This window comes from Schistocerca cancellata, chromosome 9 (genome assembly GCF_023864275.1).
Source record: "Schistocerca cancellata isolate TAMUIC-IGC-003103 chromosome 9, iqSchCanc2.1, whole genome shotgun sequence".
NCBI classification, from domain to species: Eukaryota; Metazoa; Arthropoda; class Insecta; order Orthoptera; family Acrididae; genus Schistocerca; species Schistocerca cancellata.
In genome coordinates this window covers 111,765,067-111,788,072 of record NC_064634.1, presented here as the reverse complement: position 1 = coordinate 111,788,072, position 23,006 = coordinate 111,765,067, and the positions used below count along the sequence as shown (strand labels likewise).

General features: G+C 45.2%; 1 non-coding gene across 1 annotated transcript; it reads right to left on the bottom strand.

Moving 5' to 3' along the window:
* Window positions 1–20,472: 20,472 nt before the first annotated feature.
* Trnaf-gaa (transfer RNA phenylalanine (anticodon GAA)) lies at window positions 20,473–20,556 on the bottom strand. The gene is given in 2 exon segments: window positions 20,473–20,507; window positions 20,517–20,556. It is a non-coding gene; the product is annotated as a tRNA-Phe (tRNA).
* Window positions 20,557–23,006: the final 2,450 nt, after the last annotated feature.

Genomic DNA, 23,006 nt, shown 5'->3' with positions numbered 1-23,006 from the left:
GGATGAGGTATCGAATATATTACTTCCTCCTACTTATACCTCCCGAGGAGATCTTGAATGTAAAATTAGAGAGATTCTAGCGCGCACGGAGGCTTGCCGGCAGTCGTTCTTCCCGCGAACCATATGCGACTGGAACAGGAAAGGGAGGTAATGACAGTGGCACGTAAAGTGCCCTCCGCCACACACCGTTGGGTGTGTAGACAATCCTCGACTGATTTCTAGGCTACCCCTCCGATATTCCTTAGATTTCACATGTCCACGACAGGCGCTAGGTCAGCAGCACAATGTGTCTCAGCAAGGGGTGTCGAAGGGTTTTGTTATTCATAGGCACCTAGGAATCGGTCAAGGGTTGTCTCTGCACAAGTGCTCAATAAAGGTTGCCGAACTGTGGTATCTTAGAGGCAACGTCTGCCATTTTATTCATGCAACCCTCTCTGATCACCGCGCAGCAGCCGGCCGAGGTGGCCGAGCGGTTCTAGGCTCTACAGTCTAGAACCGCGTGACCGCTACGGTCGCAGGTTCGAATCCTGCCTCGGGCATGGATGTGTGTGATGTCCTTAGGTTAGTTAGGTTTCAGTAGTTTTAAGTTCTAGGGGACTGATGACCTCAGAAGTTAAGTCCCATAATGCTCAGAGCCATTTGAACCTGTAATATCTCTTTATATTCGATGAATTATTCTGATACAATTTTACCCTTGAATGACTTTTACTAATTTTCTATCTTCATACTCGCAGAATCCATGCGCAATGTAGTTTCATACAATAGATATTCCATGAGCGCATAATTATTCTTTGTAGTACTCTCACTGGAGGTTGTTAAAAAAAAAGCTTCCGAGTTTGTCTTCGTGCCGATTAGCCTGAGCATTGTCTGAAGAATTGTAATCTGAATACTGAGATTTATGACAAAAGATAACTGATACGAAATTGTACGATTAAAAGGCATATATATACACACACCTTTTGTATGAAGAAGCAATATATATATATATATATATATATATATATATATATATATATATATATATATATATATATTGTATGAAGGAGCAATATATATATATATATATATATATATATATATATTCTTCTTCGTACAAAAGGTGTGTAACAATTTACATTATTTGACATTTGAGAATTAATGATATTCATCGATATATTGCGTAGTTGTTAATCAGAATGGAACTTCTGAAAGACTGGATACGAACCTGCATTTAATAATCCAAGAGCTCCATTACTTCTTCGGAAGGTTAAACTTCATCTAAGGCCAAATATCCGCTTGATCTGAGGTTTCCCGACTGATTGTACAACGCTCCCAAAAATACGAGGCATTTTATTTGTAGTGATTTCCCTAAATCACTCCAGGTTCTTCAGAAAGGGCACGGACGACTTCCTTCCCCATCCTTCCCTAATCCGATGAGACCGATGACCTCGCTGTCTGGTCTCCTTCCTCAAACAACCCAACCCAACCCATTTTATTTGTACAGATTAGCAGACTGCCGCAAAGCACGAGCCTGCAGAGAAGAAGAATCATCGCCTGATTTCATTCTAACAAGTAAAATTTCTGAATCATTTTGAGTGACTTAGTTATGACTGTGTTTCCTATTATGAGTGATTGATTGCTCGAACGAATTGAGAACTACATAACTACATAATTACATAGCTAAGAGAAAAAATTACAAACCATTTTGAACCGCACAGCAGTGTGTGAAATGGAGGGTTGGACAAGCATTAACACCCTTTGCAGCCACTAATCACAATCAAATATTGTCGTATGGCTTTCAACAGTCTCTTACTGGTGCTGTAAACAGGAGCACAAACTGGGGTTACGCTACGCTCCAGAGGAGTCAGATTACGTCCAATGATGTTGCAGCCCCACGAAGTCCTTAGATGACGGTAGAATCTTCTGGAGGAAGTCAGCAGTATCAATCGTTGTCAAGAACGTCGTTCCAGGGCACTACACACTGCAAACTGCCATTTTGGACCGCGAAATGTGTGTAAATAAACGTCTCACAGGTAAAGGGTGATTTTATTAACGCTCCAGACGATTCTGAGCGCGGCGAGTCTGAAATGTTTTACTCGGCCACCCATTACAAAATCGTCGAGCGTTCTGTTCTAATCTCTGTCGCAGAGCCGTCAAGAGAAAGAGTGAGTCGTGGGTGAAGAACGTTGAGACGACCTTCCCATAGTGTGACACGTCCACAGTGCCATTGGGTAGAATTATGGTGAAAGTTGGCGCCAATCTGACATCACTATCGCACCCTGCACCTCTATGAACTTTTGAGCTGTGGCCTTTCTTCCGCATGTGTCGACACCTTATTGTTCGAAGCGTTGTCGAGCCGGAGGGTGACATTGTAGGGAGCCAGACTTTTGCACCATGACAGAGGAAGGTTGCAGGCGCGTCTGAGCCCAAATTCAAACTTCCGCGTCGCAATGGGAGCCAGTTATGATGTTTCGAAATAGTGGCCCTTTAATTGCCATGCGCAGTGTATTTACGGTGCACTGTGCCCAACACGTTTGTTACTGGGACGCCCGAGTGAGAGGTAATGTGTGGATGTGAAGGAGAAGAGGCGTGAATTTTCTCGTGGGCATTTTACGTAACTTTTTTCGACAATAGTGTCATTTACAGTGAAATGACTATGAGCTGAACTGAACCTGCTGAGTGATAAACGGGAGATTTCAACTCAGTTTACAGCTAGAGTGCTTTTGTGACAAGACAGAGTCGTTATACGTTACCCTGTACGTGCGAAATCCCTAACCTTGCACAGGCAACCCAGACAAGAACATCCGAGAACTAACGATTACGTCACCTTTCGGTTTTTCTCACAAAGCACGGAGTTGGAGCGCTTGAACGACATGAGGCGTGGAAGGCACACACCAATTTCGAGTTGAGAATCAGAGTTACGTTTGAACTTCCATGCACTGTTCGTAGGAGGTTACGTGTGAGTGAAGTACGCCGTGTTTTGCTTGAGTGTTTTTTTTTTCTGTATTCGTGCTTGTTCACTGGGAGCAGTTTGTTGGGGTGTAGGATCATCATAATGTTTGAGCTTCTATTACGCTGTAGGTTCATGCAACATACGAATGTTAGCGCTTGTTCTTGTTGTTGTGGTCTTCAGTCGAGAGACGTGTTTGATGCAGCCCTCCATGCTACTCTATCCTGTGCAAGCCTATTCATATTCGAGGAACTACTGCAACCTACATCTTTGTAAATCTGCCTTCTGAACTTGTCTCTTGGTCTCCTTCTATGATTTTTTACCCGCTACACTTCCCTCCAGTACTAAATTGGTTAAAAATGGCTCTGAGCACTATGGGACTTAACGTCTGAGGTCATCAGTCCCCTAGAACTTAGAACTACTTAAACCTAACTAACCTAAGGACATCACACACATCCATGCCCGAGGCAGGGTTCAAGCCTGCGACAGTAGCGGTCGTTTGGTTCCAGACTGAAGCGCCTAGAACCGCTCGGCCACTACGGCTGGCACTAAATTGGTAATCCCTTGATGTCTCAGAATGTGTCCTACCAACCGATCCATTCTTCTACTCAGGTTATGACAAATTTCTCTTCTCCTCAATTCTATTCAGTACCTCCTCATTAGTTCCCTGATCTACCCATCTTATCTTCAGCATTCTTCTGTTGCACCACATTCCGAAAGCTTATATTCTCTTCTTCTCTAAACTGTTTATCGTCCATGTTTCACTTCCACATTTGGCTACACTCCAGCAAAATACTCTCAGAAAAGACTTCTTTACATTTAAATCTATTCTCAATGTTAACGATTGTCTCTCCTTCAGAAACGCTTTTCTTGCCATTGCCGGTCTATATTTTATATCATCCCTAATTCGACCACGATCAGTTATTTTGTTGCCCAAGTAGCAGATCTCATGTACTAGTTTAAGTGTCTTATTCCCTAAACTAATTCCCTCAGCACCACCTGATTTAATTCGACTACATCCATTATCCTCGTTTTGCTTTTGTTGATGTTAATCTTATATCCTCCTTTCAAGAAACTATCCATTCCGTTCAAATGCTCTTCCAAGTCCTTTACTGTCCGTGACAGTATTACAAAGTCATCGGTAAACCTCAACCTTTTACGTCTCGTCCCTGGATATTAATTCCAAATCCAAATTTTTCTTTTGTTTCCTTTACTGCTTGCTGACTATACAGATTTAATAACAGTGGGGATAAGCTACAAGCACTGCTTCCCTTTCGTAACCTCGACTCTTATAACTGCCATCTGGTTTCTGTACAAATTGTAAATAGCCTTTCGCTCCCTGTATTTTACCCCTGCTACCTTTAGAATGTGAAAGAGAACATTCCAGTCAGTACTATCAAAAACTTTCTCTAAGTATACAAATGCTGTAAACGTAGGTTTGCCTTTCCTTAACCAATCTTCTATGAGAAGTCATAGGGCCAGTATTGCCTCGCGTGTTCCTTCATTTTTTCGGAATCCGAACAGATCTTCTCTGTGGTCAGCTTCTACGACTTTTACCATTCTTCTGTAAATGATTGGTGTTAGTATTTGGCAGCCGTGACTTATTAAACTGATACTTCGGTAATTTTCACACCTGTGAGCACCTGCTTTCTTTGACACTGAGATTGTTATATTCTTCTTGAAGTGTGACGGTATTTCGCCTGTCTCATACATCTTGCTTACCACATGGAAGAGTTTTGTCATGGCTGGCTCTCCGAACGCCATGAGGAGTTAGCGGTATTGCTGTATGAGTCTTCGCACCAGACGTTTTATCATTTTTGTGAACAGGAGTGAGCTGCACTAATTTCCAGTCACACTGCAGTAGCTATTCGCTGCGTGGCAGCATCTGTTACGTCTACCAAAGACGGCCCCTGCCAGGCAGACTACACTCAAGACACCCCTGTGTACCATACAACATACTCAAGCACTTGCAGGCGGAACCAAGAGGAAAACAAGTCTTCAAAACTAACAGAACTTGCTAGAGACTAATGCGAACCTTTTTCTGCAGAGGTCGCCTCACAGACAAAGGGAAAGTTGGAGTACTCCGCCGGCCTCCGCCGGCTTTATAAGGCCAGCGCAGCAGCAGTACAGCTGCCTCTTCCTATCGTCCTATCTGTCTCACGTCGGTGTTCAGCAAGCTCTTGGAATCCATCCTTTCCCGGCGCATCCATCTTCACCTCCACCAAAACCACCTCCTCCCAAACACCCAATGTGGCTTTCGACCTTCCTTCTCTGCTGATGACCAACTCCTCCGCCTCACTCATCTCCTCTCCCTCCAGCTTAACTCCCGTCGCTCCGCCATTTTTGTCTCACTTGACCTTGAAAAGGCCTACGACCGTGTCTGGCATCCCGGTCTCCTGTTTAAACTCCAAACCTACGCCCTTTCTATCAACTACATCCGTCTGGTGGCCTTCCTCTCCCGCCGCCCCTCCTACATTACCATCCATCATGCCAATTCCCACACCTTCTACCCCTCTGCCGGTGTGCCCCAGGGCTCTGTCCTCTCCCCTCTCCTCTACCTCCTGTACACGGCAGATATGCCCCAACCCCCCCCCCCCTCCAGTGCACCTCTTGCAATATGCTGATGACACCGCATTCCTAGGCCTCGCTCCTACCCTCCAACGGTCCCAACGCCTTCTCCAGAATCACCTTGACCTTTTTGCTGCATGGTGTAACCAATGGCTCCTGAAACTCAATCCTTCCAAGACCCAGGCAATCATCGTAGGTCGTACCACTCGCTCCTTCCGGCTCCTGGATTTCTCCCTTACTGTCTGCGCACGTCCTGTCCGTCTCACCCCCACCCTCACCTACCTTGGCCTCACCATTGACCGTCACCTCACCTGGATCCCTCATCTCCACTCCATCCAATCCAAAGCCCACAACCGCCTCCGCCTCCTCAAACTCCTCTCTGGCCGGACATGGGGGTTGGACCCCTCTACCATCCTCCACACCTACAAATCCTTAATCCGTCCCATCCTCTGTTATGCCAGTCCTGCCTGGATATCTGCCCCCCCCCCCCCAAATTCTATCAGTCCCTCCAGATCCTTGAGCGTCATGCACTCCGCCTCGCCTTCCGTATCCGCCTCCCGTCCCCCACGCGGATCCTCTACGATCTCATTCCTTTCCCCCATCTGCTCCTCTTCCTCGAACATATCCGCATCCTCTACACCTCCCGCCGTCTTGAACCCCCTCACCCCCTGGTTGCTCCTCTCCTCTCCCATCCTCGCCCCCTGCCGCGTCTTCACCGTTGTGTCCCCCCTACCCTCCATCTCTACACCCTCCATCTCCTTTCCCAAGGTGGCTTCCGTCAACTCCCCCTCCCGGATGATGCCCTCTCTCCCTCCATTTATCCTTCCTATCAAGTCTGATCCTCCCTCCCCCTCCTTTCCTCTGTCCTTTCCCTGGGCTCCCTCTTCCCCCCCCCCTTCCGTCCTGTTTCCTCCCCACTACACCTCTCCCTACCTCCCTTCTCCCCCCCAGTCCTTTTGTATTCCCCTCCTCTGCCTACCCCCCCTCCCTGTCGCGTCTGCCCCCCACCCCTCTTGTGGGTCCTCATCCTCCATCAGCTCCTTTACCGGTTCCCCCCCCCCCCCACTTCGCTTTTACTCTCCTTTCCCCCCTTTTTTGTTTTCCCATCTCCTGTCCAGTTTCCCCCCACCTGCTCTCGACTGTGGTGTCACCTTTGCCGACTTTTTCGTGCTGTGTTCTAGTGACTATTCAGTGTTGTGTTGCGAACAGAAACCATGCTGTCGCTGGGTGTGAATTTTATATACTTTGCGAACAGAATCCAGACTGTCGCCGTGTTTTTTTAATTGTCTATTGTTTTCCCTGTCTGCTCCGTATGTATTTTTATTCGCTTCATCATCCCTCTGTTGCTTGTTTTAATTTCCCCGTTTTCTTTTCACCTTGTTACTCACTAAGTCCCCGATTTTATCGCCTGTTTTTTATTATTATTTATTCTCCTGTTCTTTGTCAGAAAATCTGTAGGCTGCAGAGCGGCGTCCTAAGCTGCTGCCAGCCCGCCCCCTTCGGGGGGGAATTGAAATTCAATAAAGGAAAAAAAAAAAAACAGCAGTACAGCCAGTTCCTCGCCGAGCTAGGACCAGCTCCGACGGACCTCACCGACGCTCTTGATGAATGGTTGTCTACAAGTTATTTGTTTTTGTATGTAAACAGTGATTGTTCGGGAAGTGTAGTTCAGTTTCAATAAACGACGTTATACAGAGTGTGTTCTACAATACTGAGTATCCCTCAGCACCAGTTGCAGCCGCTATACACTCGATCAGCAGGGAAGATGAGAGAAGTTTGGTACGCCAGGAGGCTGTTCCCAGGTGACGGGAGGCACGTCACGCCCGTCCCCCCGCTGGCGGTTGTAGGAACTTGGAGGGCTGGTCGCTAATCACCGAGACAGCGCCTCGGCTGCTGTCTGGGGAGCGGCCATTAGGCGCGGAGCGGGATTAATCCTCGCTGCGTACAGCTCGGCTCATCCGCCACGGCGGGAGGAAGCGTCGCGAGCGCACCTGAGGCGCCTTCCAGGCGGACGGGGTGGTGAAGCTGTGCAGCCCTCCAGCTGGTCTCGCCACAGGATGCGGACTCGTTACCCCGTATATCCACTGTGGTGAGAGCTACACGTGCTGTTCGCTTAGAACAGGCAACGAGCAGAAGAGAGGTACGCACATGCAATGTTCACACTTAGCTCCGAGGCTTTTGATGGCGCGGAAAGGTGAAAAGTGTGCAAAAGTAGAGAAAGTCAGTGTGTTGAGATTGGATTACGTTAGATACATCGTTTGTTCTGTTGTTAGGAGCTATTCAAAACTGTACAACACGTCGTAAAACGAGAATACGTAATACATATTTACAACAAACGACGTGCTAATGTCACTGCCAAAAATCCTACGTGAAAAGGTCCTAATAGTTGTTGTAATTGTTGTTCTAGTCTTCAGTCCTGAGACTGGTTTGATGCAGCTCTCCATGCTACCCTATTCTGTGCAAGCTTCTTCATCTCCCAGTACTTACTACAACCTACATTCTTTTGAATTTGCTTAGTGTATTCATCTCTTGGTCTCCCTCTACGATTTTTACCCTCCACGATGCCCTCCAATGCTAAATTTGTGATCCCTTGATGCCTCAGAACATGTCCTACCAACCGGCCCCTTCTTCTTGTCAAGTTGTGCCACAAACTCCTCTTCTCCCCAATTCTATTCAACACCTCCTCATTAGTTATGTGATCTACCCATCTAATCTTCAGCATTCTTCTGTAGCACCACATTTCGAAAGCTTCTATTCTCTTCTTGTCCAAACTATTTATCGTCCATGTTTCACTTCCATACATGGCTACACTCCATACAAATACTTTCACAAACGAATTTCTGACACTTAAATCTATACTCGATGTTAACAAATTCCTCTTCCTCAGAAACGCTTTCCTTGCCATTGCCAGTCTACATTTTATATCCTCTCTGCTTCGACCATCATCAGTTATTTTGCTCCCCAAATAGCAAAACTCCTTTACTACTTTATGTCTCATTTTCTAATCTAATTCCCTCAGCATCACCCGACTTAATTCGACTATATTCCATTATCCTCATTTTGCTTTTGTTGATGTTCATCTTATATCCTCTTTTCAAGACACTGTCCATTCCGTTCCGTTCAACTGCTCTTCCAAGTCCTTTGTTGTCTCTGATAGAATTACACTGTCATCGGCGAACCTCAAAGTTTTTATTGCTTCTCCCTGGATTTTAATACCTACTCCGAATATTTCTTTTGTTTCCTTTACTGCTTGCTCACTATACAGATTGAATAACATCGGGTAGAAGCTACAACCCTGTCTCACTCCCTTCCCAACCACTGCTTCCCTTTCATGCCCTTCGATCCTTATAACTGCCATCTGGTTTCTGTACAAAGTGTAAATAGCCTTTCGCTCCCTGTATTTTACCCCTGCCACCTTCAGAATTTGAAAGAGAGTATTCCAGTCAACATTGCCAAAAGCTTTCTCCAAGTCTACAAATGCTAGAAACGTAGGTTTGCTTTTCCTTAATCTTTCTTCTAAGATAAGTCGTAAGGTCAGTATTGCCTCATGTGTTCCAACATTTCTACGGAATCCAAACTGATCTTCAAATGGTTCAAATGGCTCTGAGCACTATGGGACTCAACTGCTGAGGTCATTAGTCCACTAGAACTTATAACTAGTTAAACCTAACGAACCTAAGGACAACTGATCTTCCCCGAGGTCGGCTTCTACCAGTTTTTCCATTCGCCTGTAAAGAATTCGTGTTAGTATTTTGCAGCTGTGACTTATTAAACTGAGAGTTCGGTAATTTTCACATCTGTCAACACCTGCTTTCTTTGGGATTGGATTTATTATATTCTTCTTGAAGTCTGAGGGTATTTCGCCTTTTACATACATCTTGCTCACCAGATAGTAGAGTTTTGTCAGGACTGGCTCTCCCAATGCTGTCAGTAGTTCTAATGGAATGTTGTCTACTCCCGGGGCCTTCTTTCGACTCAGGTCTTTCAGTGCTCTGTCAAACTCTTCACGCAGTATCGTATCCCCATTTCATCTTCATCTACATTCTCTTCCATTTCCATAATATTGTACTCAAGTACATCGCCCTTGTATAGACCCTCTATATACTCCTTCCACCTTTCTGCTTTCCCTTCTTTGCTTAGAACTGGCTTTCCATCTGAGCTCTTGATATTCAACAGATAATATTCAACAGTGGTTAGACACTGGACTCGCATTCGGAAGGACGACGGTTCAATCCCGCGTCCGGCCATCCTGATTTAGGTTTTCCGTGATTTCCCTAAATCACTCCAGGCAAATGCCGGGATGGTTCCTCTGAAAGTGCACGGCCGACTTCCTTCCCCATCCTTCCCTAATCCGATGAGACCGATGACCACGCTGTCTGGTCTCCTTCCCCAAACCAACCAACAACAAGATAATATTCAGTAGATGTGCAATAAACCGAAAATCTCAAACATACACTGACGGATAAAAAATCGCAACACCCAAAAATAATTAATATAGAGTAATGGAATTTCGGGAATATATTTGTCTAGTCGACATATAAAAGCGATTAACAATGTGAGATCTCAGGTTAATGTAAGCGCGAGATAACCAATGATAAATGTGAAATGCGGGTACATTAATAACCGGTGCAACTTACAGAATGTTAAATGCAAGCATGCTATCGTGAATGCTTGTGTTGTAAAGGTGCCAGATGTCAGTATGGGGGATGGACTTCTATGCCTGTTGCACTTGGTCGGTCAGTACGGGGACAATTAATATTGGTTGTGGATGACGCTGGCGTTTTCGTCCAATGACGTCCGTGTGCTCTATTCGAGACAGGTCTGGTGATCGAGCAAGCCACTCTGTAGAGCATATTGGGTTACAACGTTGGTACGTCAGCAGGCGTTATCCTGTTGGAAAACACCCCTTGGAGTACTGTTAATGAATGGCAGCACAACAGGTCCAGTCAACAGACTGACGTAGAATTTTGCAGTCAGGATGCGTGGGATAACCACAAGAGTGATCCTGCTGTCATTTGAGATCGCACCCCAGACCATAATTACGGGTGTAAGTCCAATGTGTCCAGCACGTAGACAGGTTGGATGCAGGCTCTCAACTGGCCTCCTCTACATCTACATCCATACTCCGCAAGCCACTTGACGGTGTGTGACGAAGGGTACCTTGAGTACCTCTATCAATTCTCCCTTCTGTTCCAGTCTCGTATTGTTCGTGGAAAGAAGGATTGTCGGTATGCCTCTGTGTGGGCTCTAATCTCTCTGATTTTATCCTCGTGGTCTCTTCGCGAGATATACGTAGGAGGGAGCAATATACTGCTTGACTCCTCGGTGAAGGTATATTCTCGAAACTTCAACAAAGCCCGTACCGAGCTACTGAGCGTCTCTCTTGCAGAGTCTCCCACTGGAGTTTATCTACCACCACCGTAACGCTTTCGCGATTACTAAATGATCCTGTAACGAAGCGCGCTGCTCTCCGTTGGATCTTCTCTATCTCTTCCATCAACCCTATCTGGTACGGATCCCACACTGCTGAGCAGTATTCAAGCAGTGGGCGAACAAGCGTACTGTAACCTACTTCCTTTGTTTTCGGATTGCATTTCCTTAGGATTCTTCCAATGAATCTCAGTCTGGCATCTGCTTTACCGACGATCAACTTTATATGATCATTCCATTTTAAGTCACTCCTAATGCGTCCTCCCAGATAATTTATGGAATTAACTCCTTCCAGTTGCTGACCTGCTATATTATAGCTAAATGATAAACGATCTTTCTTTCTACGTATTTTCACAGCACATTACACTTGTTATGGACTGGCAAGACAGCCAATCCACTAGGAGGAAGCCGAAAGGCACGCGTTTTAGCTCACGCAGGCTGGCGTGAGGTCTGGAACAGGTCACGGATATGAGACTAGCAAATAAAGTACGTAGCTGCTGGAATACTTAACTTTAATCCATAATTGGTCAACATCGCTCTTGACGGTACATGTTTTACAGCATCAATAGTTACTGGTAATGGCGCCTTGCTAGGTCGTAGCAAATGACGTAGCTGAAGGCTATGCTAACTATCGTCTCGGCAAATGAGAGCGTATTTAGTCAGTGAACCATCGCTAGCAAAGTCGGCTGTACCACTGGGCGAGTGCTAGGAAGTGTCTCTAGACCTGCCGTGTGGCGGCGCTCGGTCTGCAATCACTGATAGTGGCGACACGCGGGTCCGACGTATACTAACGGACCGCGGCCGATTTAAAGGCTACCACCTAGCAAGTGTGGTGTCTGGCGGTGACACCACAACACTTGTCTACATTGAGAGTCAATTTCCATTCCCTGCACTATGCGTCAATTCGTTGCAGATCCTCCAGCATTTCAGTGCAATTTTCCATTGTTACAACCGCTCGATATACTACAGCATCATTCGCAAAAAGCCTCAGTGAACTTCCGATGTTATCTACAAGGTCATTTATGCATATCGTGAATAGCAACGGTTCTACGACACTCCCCTGCGGCACACCTGAAATCACTCTTACTTCGGAAGACTTCTCTCCATTGAGAATGACATGCGTTCTGCATCTAGGAACTCTTCAATCCAATCACACAATTGGTCTGATAGTCCATATGCTCTTACTTTGTTCATTAAACGACTGTGGGGAACTGTATCGAACGCCTTGCGGAAGTCAAGAAACACGGCATCTACCTGGGAACCCGTGTCTATGGCCCTCTGAGTCTCGTGGACGAATAGCGCGAGCTGGGTTTCACACGATCGTCTTTTTCGAAACCCATGCTGATTCCTACAGAGTAGATTTCTAGTCTCCAGAAAAGTCATTATACTCGAACATAACACGTGTTACAAAATTCTACAATTGACCGACGTTAGAGATATAAGTCTATACATCTGCACATCTGTTCGACGTCCCTTCTTGAAAACTGGGATGACCTGTGCCCTTTTCCTATCTTTTGGAACACTACGCTCTTCTAGAGACCTACAGTACACCGCTGCAAGAAGGGGGGCAAGTTCCTTCTCGTACTCTGTGTAAAATCGAACTGGTATCCTATCGGGTCCAGCGGACTTTCCTGTTTTGAGCGATTTTATTTGTTTTTCTATCCCTCTGTTATCTATTTCGATATCTACCATTTTTTCATCTGTGCGACAATCTAGAGACGGAACTACAGTGCAGTCTTCCTCTGTGAAACAGCTTTGGCAAAAGACATTTAGTATTTCAGCCTTTAGTCTGTCATCCTATGTTTCAGTAGGATTTTGGTCACAGCCATCATTGGCACCGAGGCAGAACCAGCTTTCGTCAGAAAACACAGGAGACCTCGATCCTGTCCTACAGTGAGTTCCCGCTTGACACCACTGAAGTCACAAATGGCGCTATACGGCGTCTGCCTCGGAGCTGTCCTTGAAATAACCGATTTATAACAGTTCGTTGTGTCACTGTGGTGTCAACTTCTGCTCCAATTGCTGCCGATGCTCGAGAACCACACGCTGAACAGGTGGTCTTCCCTCTCGGTAGTGCTACGTGGCCGTCCGGAGCGCGGACTTCTTGCGACCGTTCATTCTCGCGACCACCGCTGCCAGCAGTCATGTATAGAGGCTACATTCCTCCAAGTCTTTTTGCAATATAGCATAGGGAACATGCAGATTCTCGTAGCCCTATTACAAGACCTCGTTCAACTCAGTGAGGTGTTGATAGTGGTGTCTTTGTAGAATTAATGGTACTACTGACTGCCAACAACTTAACGTCTCCAATCTAAAAGGTAACTAATGCTCACGACCGTTACACCGTGCATATAAAGTAAAACTCATTTGCATCCTCTTAGTTGCATTAGTAGCGCCACTCTTATGCGACTAACGCGAAATATGAACAGACAGTTTCTTTCAGATGTAGAAAAAATTGCTCAGTAGAGTAGTACTAGTTAGCTACAAAATAAATGCTTTACACTTCTCTTAAACTAAACTTTAGTAGTTAAGCTTTTTACACTACTGGCCATTAAAATTGCTATACCACGAAGATTACGTGCTACAGACGCGAAATTTAACCGACAGGGAGAAGATGCTGTGATATGCAAATGATTAGCTTTTCAAAGCATTCACACAAGGTTGGCGTCGGTGCGACACCTACAACGAGCTAACATGAGGAAAGTTTCCAACCGATTTCTCATACACAAACATCAGTTGACTTCCGCCGGTGCGACACCTACAACGTGCTGACATGAGAAAAGTTTCCAACCGATTTCTCATACACAAACAGCAGCTGACCGGCGTTGCCTGGTGAAACGTTGTTGTGTTGCCTCGTGTAAGGAGTAGGAATGCGTACCATCACGTTTCCGACTGATAAAGGTCGGATTGTAGCCTATCGCGATTGCGGTTTAACGTATCGCGACATTGCTGCTCGCGTTGGTCGAGATCCAATGACTGTTAGCAGAATATGGAATCCGTGGGTTCAGGAAGGTAATACGGAACGCCGTGCTGGATCCCAACGGCCTCGTATCACTAGCAGTCGAGGTGACAGGCTTCTTATCCGCATGGCTGTAACGGATCGTGCAGCCACGTCTCGATCCCTGAGTCAACAGATGGGGACGTTTGCAAGACAACAACCATCTGCACCAACAGTTCGACGACGTTTGCAGCAGCATGGACTATCGGCTCGGAGACCATGGCTGCGGTTACCCTTGACGCTGCATCACAGACAGGAGTGCCTGCGGTGGTGTACTCAACGACAAACCTGGGTGCACGAAAGGCAAAACGTCATTTTTTCGGATGAATCCAGGTTCTGTTTACAAATTCTTGATGGTAGCATCCTCGTTTGGCGACGTCGCGGTGAACGCACGTTGTAAGCATGTATTCGTCATCGCCATACTGACGTATCACCCCGCGTGATGGTATGGGGCGCCATTGGTTACACGTCTCGGTCACCTCTTGTTCGCATTGACGGCAGTTTGAACAGTGGACGTTACATTTCAGATGTGTTACGACCCGTGGCTCTACCCTTCATTCGATCCCTTCGAAACCGTATATTTCAGCAGGATAATGCACGACCGCATGTTGCAGGTCCTGTACGGGCGTTTCTGGATACAGAAAATATTCGACTGCTGTCCTGTCCAGCACAATCTCCTGATCTCTCACCAACTGAAAACGTCTGGTCAATGGTGGCCGAGCAACTGGCTCGTCACAATACGGTAGTCACTACTCTTGATCAACTGTGGTATCTTGTTGATGCTGCATGGGCAGCTGTATCTGTACACGCCATCCAAGCTCTGTTTGACTCAATGCCCAGGCGTATCAAGGCAGTTATTACGGCCAGAGGTGGTTGTTCTGGGTAGTGATTTCTCAGGATCTATGCACCCAAATAGCGTGAAAATGTAATCACATGTCAGTTCTAGTATAATATATTTGTCGAATGAATACCCGTTTATCATTTGCATTTCTTCTTGATGTAGCAATTTTAATGGCCAGTAGTGTATGTCTGATCGCAAGTTATTGAAAATGGGGGTTGCTCAATAACAGAAGATCTTCTCAATCAAAGCAAGTACTTAAATCTTTATGAAGATTCCACGAACTGAGGAGATGGTTTGAAAATAATATATTTTGTGATAAATTTCATAAAAGATTAAACGTACTACCATTTTCCCCAATGATGTAGGTATGTGCAACGAAGAACTATCTGAAAAAAGCTCCATAACTATTCTGTCAAACCCTGACAAGCTTTCAGATTGGCCCAGCGATTGGGAACTTGCATATCTGCTCAGAAATGTAAAATTGTGCATTTCAAAAAACAAAAAAAAACGTAGAATCCTATGACCATAATATCAGTGACTCACCGCTGGAATCGGCCACCTCTTCACCGAAGAGCCAAAGAAACTGGCACACCAACCTAATATCGTGTAGAGCCCCCGCCGCAACACAACGTGGCATGGACTCGACTAATGTCTGAAGTAGCGCTCGAGGGAATTGACACCATGAATCCTGCAGGGCTGTCCAGACACTTGTTGTCTTATACAGGCGTTGCCGACCGTAGCGCCCTATTCTGCCTGTATTTTAATACGCATGCCTCCACAGCTTGAAAGATGGACATTTTGTTTGTAAGTTGCGAACCTCAAAAAAATGGTTCAAATGGCTGTGAGCACTATGGGACTTAACTACTGAGGTCATCTGTCCCCTAGAACTTAGAACTACTTAAACCTAACTAACCTAAGGACATCACACACATCCACGCCCGAGGCAGGATTCGAACCTGCGACCGTAGCGGTCACGCGGTTCCAAACTGACGCGCTTAGAACCGCACGGCCACACTGGCCTGCTGCGAACTTCAGAAAAGTCGTAGAAATTAGTCTTGTTTCCTCTTTCTATATTTCCGTTAGTTCAAACCTGCGTAATTTGTGGCCACTTTGTTTGTTATACACTGAAATATGGTTCCAATGTTGCACTTTGTAAAATGAAGAAACAGTTTCGTGTTTTATTCAAAAGCAAATTGTTTATGTAATATTCCACGCTTGTCCAGATAGGATATTTCGCAAAGCAGAGAATAAAAACTGAATTGTGTGTGTGTGTGTGTGTGTGTGTGTGTGTGTGTGTGTGTGTGTGGTAGTTCACCAGCATAAACCTTACATTACAGATCGTAATGCACTAAAGGGAAAAGTATCGCAACACCACGAACTAATTAATGTAGAGGAATGAAATTTCGGAAATACCTTTGTGTAGGTAACATATTTAAGTGATCAACATTGCAAGATCACAGTTTACCGTAAGAGCGAGATAAGCCATTGCAAATGTGAAATGCTGGTACTTTATAACCGGTGTAAGCGCCAGAAGGTTGAATGCAATGATACGAACATGCGTGTACTGTGTTGCACATGTGCCGGATGTCAGTTTGTGGGATGGCGTTCCATTTCTGTTACACTTAGTCGGTCAATACAGGGACTATTAACCCTGTAACTGCTCTGAACGTGTTTACGCGCGCCACCAGTCCACTCTAGAACGTGTCTACGCGCGCCGCCTTAGTGGCGCGTGTGTCCTCCTGACGTGTTGAGACGCGCTGCCGCTTCTTCCCCTGTGGCCTCTGGTAAAGCCTTCTAGATACAAAGCACGGGGTCCCGGGTTCGATTCCCGGCGGGGTCAGGGATTTTCACCTGCCTCGAGATGACTGGGTGTTTGTGTTGTCCTCATCATTTCATCATCATCCAGGAAAGTGGCGAAATTGGCCTGAGCAAAGGTTGGGAAATTGTACGGGCGCTGATAACCACGCAGTTGAGCGCCCCACATACTAAACATCATCATCATCATCATCATCTAGATACAAGGCCTACGCACAGCGGCCATATTGGCACGTGACGTCACAAACTATTGGCCATCTTATCTGTAGTCGGCACTTCTGTTGACGTGTATGTTGTGTTGAAAGTGTGTGCCACGTGAAACTGATATAGATTCCATACAGTATTCGCTTACAGTTTTTCGAAGTGTTGCGTTCCCTTTTGCCAGGGAAATTATAAATCCCAGAAAGGCATGAAAGTGCACATGTTTCGATTTCCCAAATGTGTGAAGTTGAGAAATCGCTAGATTGCAGCTATTTCGAGACAGGAATTTGTGTCTACCCATCATTCATGGCTAAGTAAATGACAAAAAATGTATAGCGTGTTATTTGTTTCCATTGCACCACATTTGCCAATTGCTTTTAAAAGCAGTTATGTATCATGTACCATTATGATTTGTTTCTTAATTCTGGACCATTGCTGCGAGGTTAATACGAAGCTAGCTGTGAAATGTCTCTCATATTTGCATCTATTGTCACACAGAACAGTTATATTAATTAGCGTGACTCGAAAATGTTTAGTATTCCTTATCATTCCTTCCAGATTATTGAGTTTCCAGTAATTTTATTTGGAAGAGCTACAGAATGATTTTGTTCAGTTTTACATACACAGCTATTCGGAAATAATTTCAGTTTGAGGAAACTACCTTTGAAAATTGTTTTAATAAATTCAGTGTTCGACAGATTAAGCAGTATATAAAGCAGAATTTCGAGGTAAGCGCATTGTGATTAAATTAACAGCACTCTGTGACACGAATTTCAGTCAAGGATAAAGGAGAAACAATCTTTTCATATTTCAGATTCTAAAGTTCTGGAGAAACAGGGAAATAAATTATTTTTTCGGGTTTTTTGATTTGTTAAACATTATGTCATGAGGTGCTCCATTTCGTCGAATGATCTGAGTTTCGTGTGAAGTCATCAAATTTTGAACTGGAGAGGAAAATTTACGAAAGTAACCAGGGAAACAAATTCTTAAATTCTGTAGAAGCTCCAGCTGCTTTATTTAGAACCGAAAACGTATGCTTGTTGTTGCATATTGCTGATTTTTTACTGCAAGAAAACGTAGCTCCTGAGGTAAAAGACAGAATTTAAAATTACAGTTTGTATTCAAGCCTAGAAACGCGTATTTAAGGCAAATCGTCAAAATAATTTTACATCTTCAAATAACATAGGGCAGTTGTGCTCAGTTACTTTACGCAATGATATAAATTTCCATACATTCATTACAAGGCCATGTAGAGGAGGAAAGCACGAGAATCCGTATGCGGTCTCAGCTCTAAAACTCGTAAAGTTCGTATAGCTGCAGAGTGCTTAACAGGAGCGTTCCGAAACAGACCCGGCCATCAGTATGTGACGTCACAAGTGTGCCCACAGGCCTGTAGTCTAGGTGGTGTTGCCTCTGGCCCGGTTAACGCGCCCAGCCGTATATTCGTGCCGAGCGCCTAGTAGCTATTCAGCGTTCCGCCGGCGGTCTCGTGAGCGTTTGCTGCTGTGTTCTTGTGTTGCAGTTTTCGCCTGTGAACTGACTTTTGACGCTGTTAACGTTTTGAGAAGAAAATGGCACGCCGTCGTGGTTGTAGAGACGAAGTAATCGTCGAAATTCTCACTAGAAGCGACAGTGAGAATGAAATTTTCGACAGCGATGGTAGTGATTATTCTTCGACTGAATCTCGAAGTAACAGTCCTGTGCCGTGTGCTTCATCTGGAACAACGCATCTGTCATCAAGGGAGGGATATCATTCAGAATCTGACGGGTCAGAGAGTGATAGTGAAGTAACAGTGAAAAGAGCTCACTTTAGCGACACGTTTGTCTGGAAGAAAAGTGATTTTCGTCCATTTATGCATGCGTTAGATGCTTCAGATTCTGGACACAAGTGTGGTTTACGGCCAGATTCAAGTGTTTTGTCATATTTCCTGATATTTTTAACGGAAGAACTGATGAAATTTGTGGCAGATGAAACCAACAGATTTTTTTACATACGAAAGAAAATACGCCAGAATCAGAGCATTCTCGTTTGTCCAGATGGAAAGAAATAGGTTTCGAGGAACTGTATTCCTTCGTCGCTGTTTGTATGCTAATGGCTCGTGTGAAAAAGCTGAAAATCAGTGACTATAGGTCCACAGACATACTCTTGAACACTCCTGTTTCGGCGAAACTATGTCCAGGGACCGTTTTCGGTTACTTTTAAGAATGCTTCACTTCAGTGATAACTCTGTCAGCAATGAAGGAGACAAGTTATTTAAAATTAAGTATTGTTGATAAGATTCGCGCAACATTTCGCAGCACATTTCATCCATACCAAAATCTCTGCATTGACGAAATCCTCTTGTTGTTCATAGGGCGATTATCGTTCAAACAATACATTCCCTCCAAAAGAAGTCGGTTTGGAATAAAAACATTTGTGCTGTGCGACTGCCAGAAGGGCTATATCCTGGATTTCATTGTTTACACGGGCACAAATACTGAAATTGACTTCCACAGCCTGGGGAAAAGTGGCGACATAGTAACAACATTGATGAAACCATTTTTATGAAGGGGACATACGCTCTATGTCGATAATTGGTATTAAAGTCCAGACCTGTTCCTCTGGCTTCATAACCATGGAACAAACACATGCGGTACTGTTCGCAAAAACAGACGCAACATGCCAAAATTACAGAACAAGCTAAAACGAGAAGAAACACAGTTTATGTCCACTGACAAATCCTTGCGATGAAATGTAGTGACAAAAGAGAAGTGTGTATGCTGACCACCTGTAATACTGCAGAAATGGTTGAGATGGGAAAGACAAACAGAAAAACAGGTGAAAGATTGAGGAAACCGCAGTGTCTTGCAGATTACAACAAGAGTATTGGTGCTGTTGGCCGCTGTAATATGCTGCTGAGTTCGGTGCAATCAATACGAAAGACTGTCAAGTGGTACAAAAAGTTCTTTTTCCACGTACTGGATCCGTGCATTTTAAATGCCCATGCTCTCCACAGAGTAGTAACAGGACGAAAAATGTAACTAGCGGAATTTCTTTCGCGTCTGGTAAGAGAGCTTGTTGAAGCTTACGCAAAGGAACGGAGGAAAACTGGCAGCGGAAGATCATTGAGATGGAAAACTCGAAGAAACATACGCCAATGCGTCGGTGCGCAGTACGCTCGAAGCAGAAAGTGCACATTCGTTGAGCATGCAACATACCACTATGTGTAGTGCCATGTTTTGAGGCCTATCACACTATACAAAACCATCAACCGTCTATAATCACTCATAAGAGAAGAAGCGACATTGATAATTTTCTCGAGTTCTATAAGTGAGGTGAGCTACAGTGCCAATGCAGCGGAAGAAAAAGCTGAAAACAGCAAAAGAGAGTGCCAGCTATATGTGTACAAAGACGTCGTCGTCTTTAGATGTCAACCTCCGCTAATGAAAAGACGAAACGCAGTGGTGTGCAAAGGATGTAAACATAAAGCGGGAAAACCAGTGCACAGAGAAGATGCTTTGTAGATAAAAGCGAAACACGTCTGGAGTGAAATTCTTTTTCATTAACTGCAGTAAGCTTAAGACGGCAGAGCTGACAATAATTAATTCTAATGGCTCTGAGCACTGTGGGACTTAACTTCTAAGGTCATCAGTCCCCTAGAACTTAGAACTACTTAAACCTAACTAACGTAAGGACATCACACACATCCATGCCCGAGGCAGGATTCGAACCTGCGACCGCAGCGGTAGCGCGGTTTCAGGCTGTAGCGCCTAGAACCGCTCGGCCACCCCGGCCGGCTAATAATTAATTCTACATATCGTTTATTATAGTGATTCTTATCAACACAAGCAGTTTCAATGCACATCATGTGTGTCCAGTAACTCATCTGCAGATTCAAAGCCACGGAAAAAGTATCGAGATACATCGTGTGTCAGTGATCACACTTAGAAAGCGAGACAGCCGTGAACTCCCTGGCTCGAGAAATATTCAGCACAGGGCGAGCTCGGCCAAGTGGCGTGCTCAGCCGCAGACAGCGGCCCGTGGGGCAAGCCATTAGTGCAGATACCAGGATTAGACGGCCTCAACGGCGCGCTCGACTCGGCTAGATGGATGCACGGCTGCAGCGGCCAAAGGGTTAATGCTGTTGTGGATGACACTGGAGATGTCGTCCGATGATGTCCCATATGTGGTCCATTGGAGACGGATCTGGTATCTAACAGACCAAGGCAACATGTCGACACTCCGAAGAGCGTGTTGGCTTACAACAGCGGTACGTGGGCGAGCGTTATCCTGTTGGAAAACACCCCTTAGAATGCTGTCCATGAATGGCAGCACAAAGGTCGAATCACCAGACTGGCGTACAGATTTTCAGTTGGCATGCTTGGGAAAACCTTAAGAGTGCTCCTGCTATTATACGAAATTACATCCCATACCACAGGTTTAGGTGTAGGTCAAGTGTATCTACCACGCAGACTGGTTGGTTGCAGGGCCGCAATTGGCCTCCTTATAACCAACATACGGCCGTCACTGGCACCGAGGCAGAACCAGCTTTCATCAGAGAACACAACAGATGTCCACCATGCCCTCCAATGAGCTCTCACTGGACATCGCTCAAATCGCAAATGGCGGTGATTTGGGGTCAGTGGAATGCACGCTATACGGCGTCTGGATCGGGGCTGTCCTTAAAGTAACCAATTTGTAACGATTCATTGTGACACAGTGGTGCCAACTGCTGCTCAGATTTCTGCTGCAGATGCAGTACGATGCGGCAGAGCCATACGCCGAACACGATGGTGTTCCCTCTCGGTAGTGTCAACTGGCTGTCCCGCGCCCGGTCTTCTCGTACATTCTTGTCACCACGGCTGCCAGCAGTCATGTACGGTGGCTGCTTTCCTGCCAAGTCTTTCTGCAGTACCGGTACTGCGGAAGGAACTTCCACCCTCTCTGTTACACGACCTCTTTCAAACCGAGGGAGGTGTTGATAATGCAAATGTCGCTTTAAAGGCTTTCTTGACTAACAAAAACTGACTCCAGTCTGAAAGGTAACTAACGCTGACGGCCGTTACAACGTGTATTTAAAGCAGATGTGATTTGGATCCTCATAGTGGCACTACTACCACCACTGTTTTGCAACTCGTGCGAAATCTGCATAGACATCATCTTTCAGATGTAGAAACACGCCTACCAACTTTCGCCGCGCGGTATTAGCCGAGCGGCCTATGGCGCTGCAGTCATGGACTGTGCGGCTGGTCCCGGCGGAGGTTCGAGTCCTCCCTCGGGCATGTGTGTGTGTGTGTGTGTGTGTGTGTGTGTGTGTGTTTGTGTTTGTGTTTGTTCTTAGGATAATTTAGGCTAAGTAGTATGTAAGCTTAGGGACTGATGACCTTAGCATTTATGTCCGATAAGATTTCACACACAGCTGAACCAACTTTCGTTTATCTCATACAGCTCTTCTCGGTGTTGTGATTGTTCTTGCAGGCAGTGCACACATAAACGCGTTTCTCCGTGGTTAGCCACACTCAGCAGAAGAGGGGTTGAAATCACCATATGTATCTTTTTTTACATTTTCATCGATTTCCGTAAGTTACTTAAGAAGATAGCCGGATTTCTCCTTCTAGAAACTTACGAAAATTGGCAATTGACCCTAGATAATGAAAAGTGTGAGGTGATCCACATGAGTACTAAAAGAAATGCAGTAAACTTCGGTTACGCGATAAATCAGTCTAATCTTAAGGCCGTAAATACAACTAAATACCTAGGAATTACAATTACGAACAATTTAAATTGGAAAGAACACATAGAAAATGTTGTGCGGAAGGCAAACCAAGACTGCGTTTTATTGGCAGAACGCTTAGAAAATGTAACAGCTCTACTAAAGAGACCACCTACACTATGCTTGTCCGTATTCTTTTGGACTACCGCTGCACGGTGTGGATCCTTACCAGATAGGATTATCGGGATACATAGAGAAAGTACAAAGTCACGGCCATAATACAGAATTTGGGATGGATACCACTAAAACAATGGCGTTTCCCGTTGAGGCGGAATCTTCTCACGAAATTTCAGTCACCAAGTTTCTCTTCCGAATGCGACAATATTTTGTTGACTCCGATCTACAGAGAGAGAAACGATCACCATGATAAATAAAATAAGAGAAATCAGAGCTCGCACGGAAAGATATAGGTGTTCATGTTTTCCGTGCGCCCTTCGAGAGTGGAATAATAGAGAATTATTGTGAAGGTGG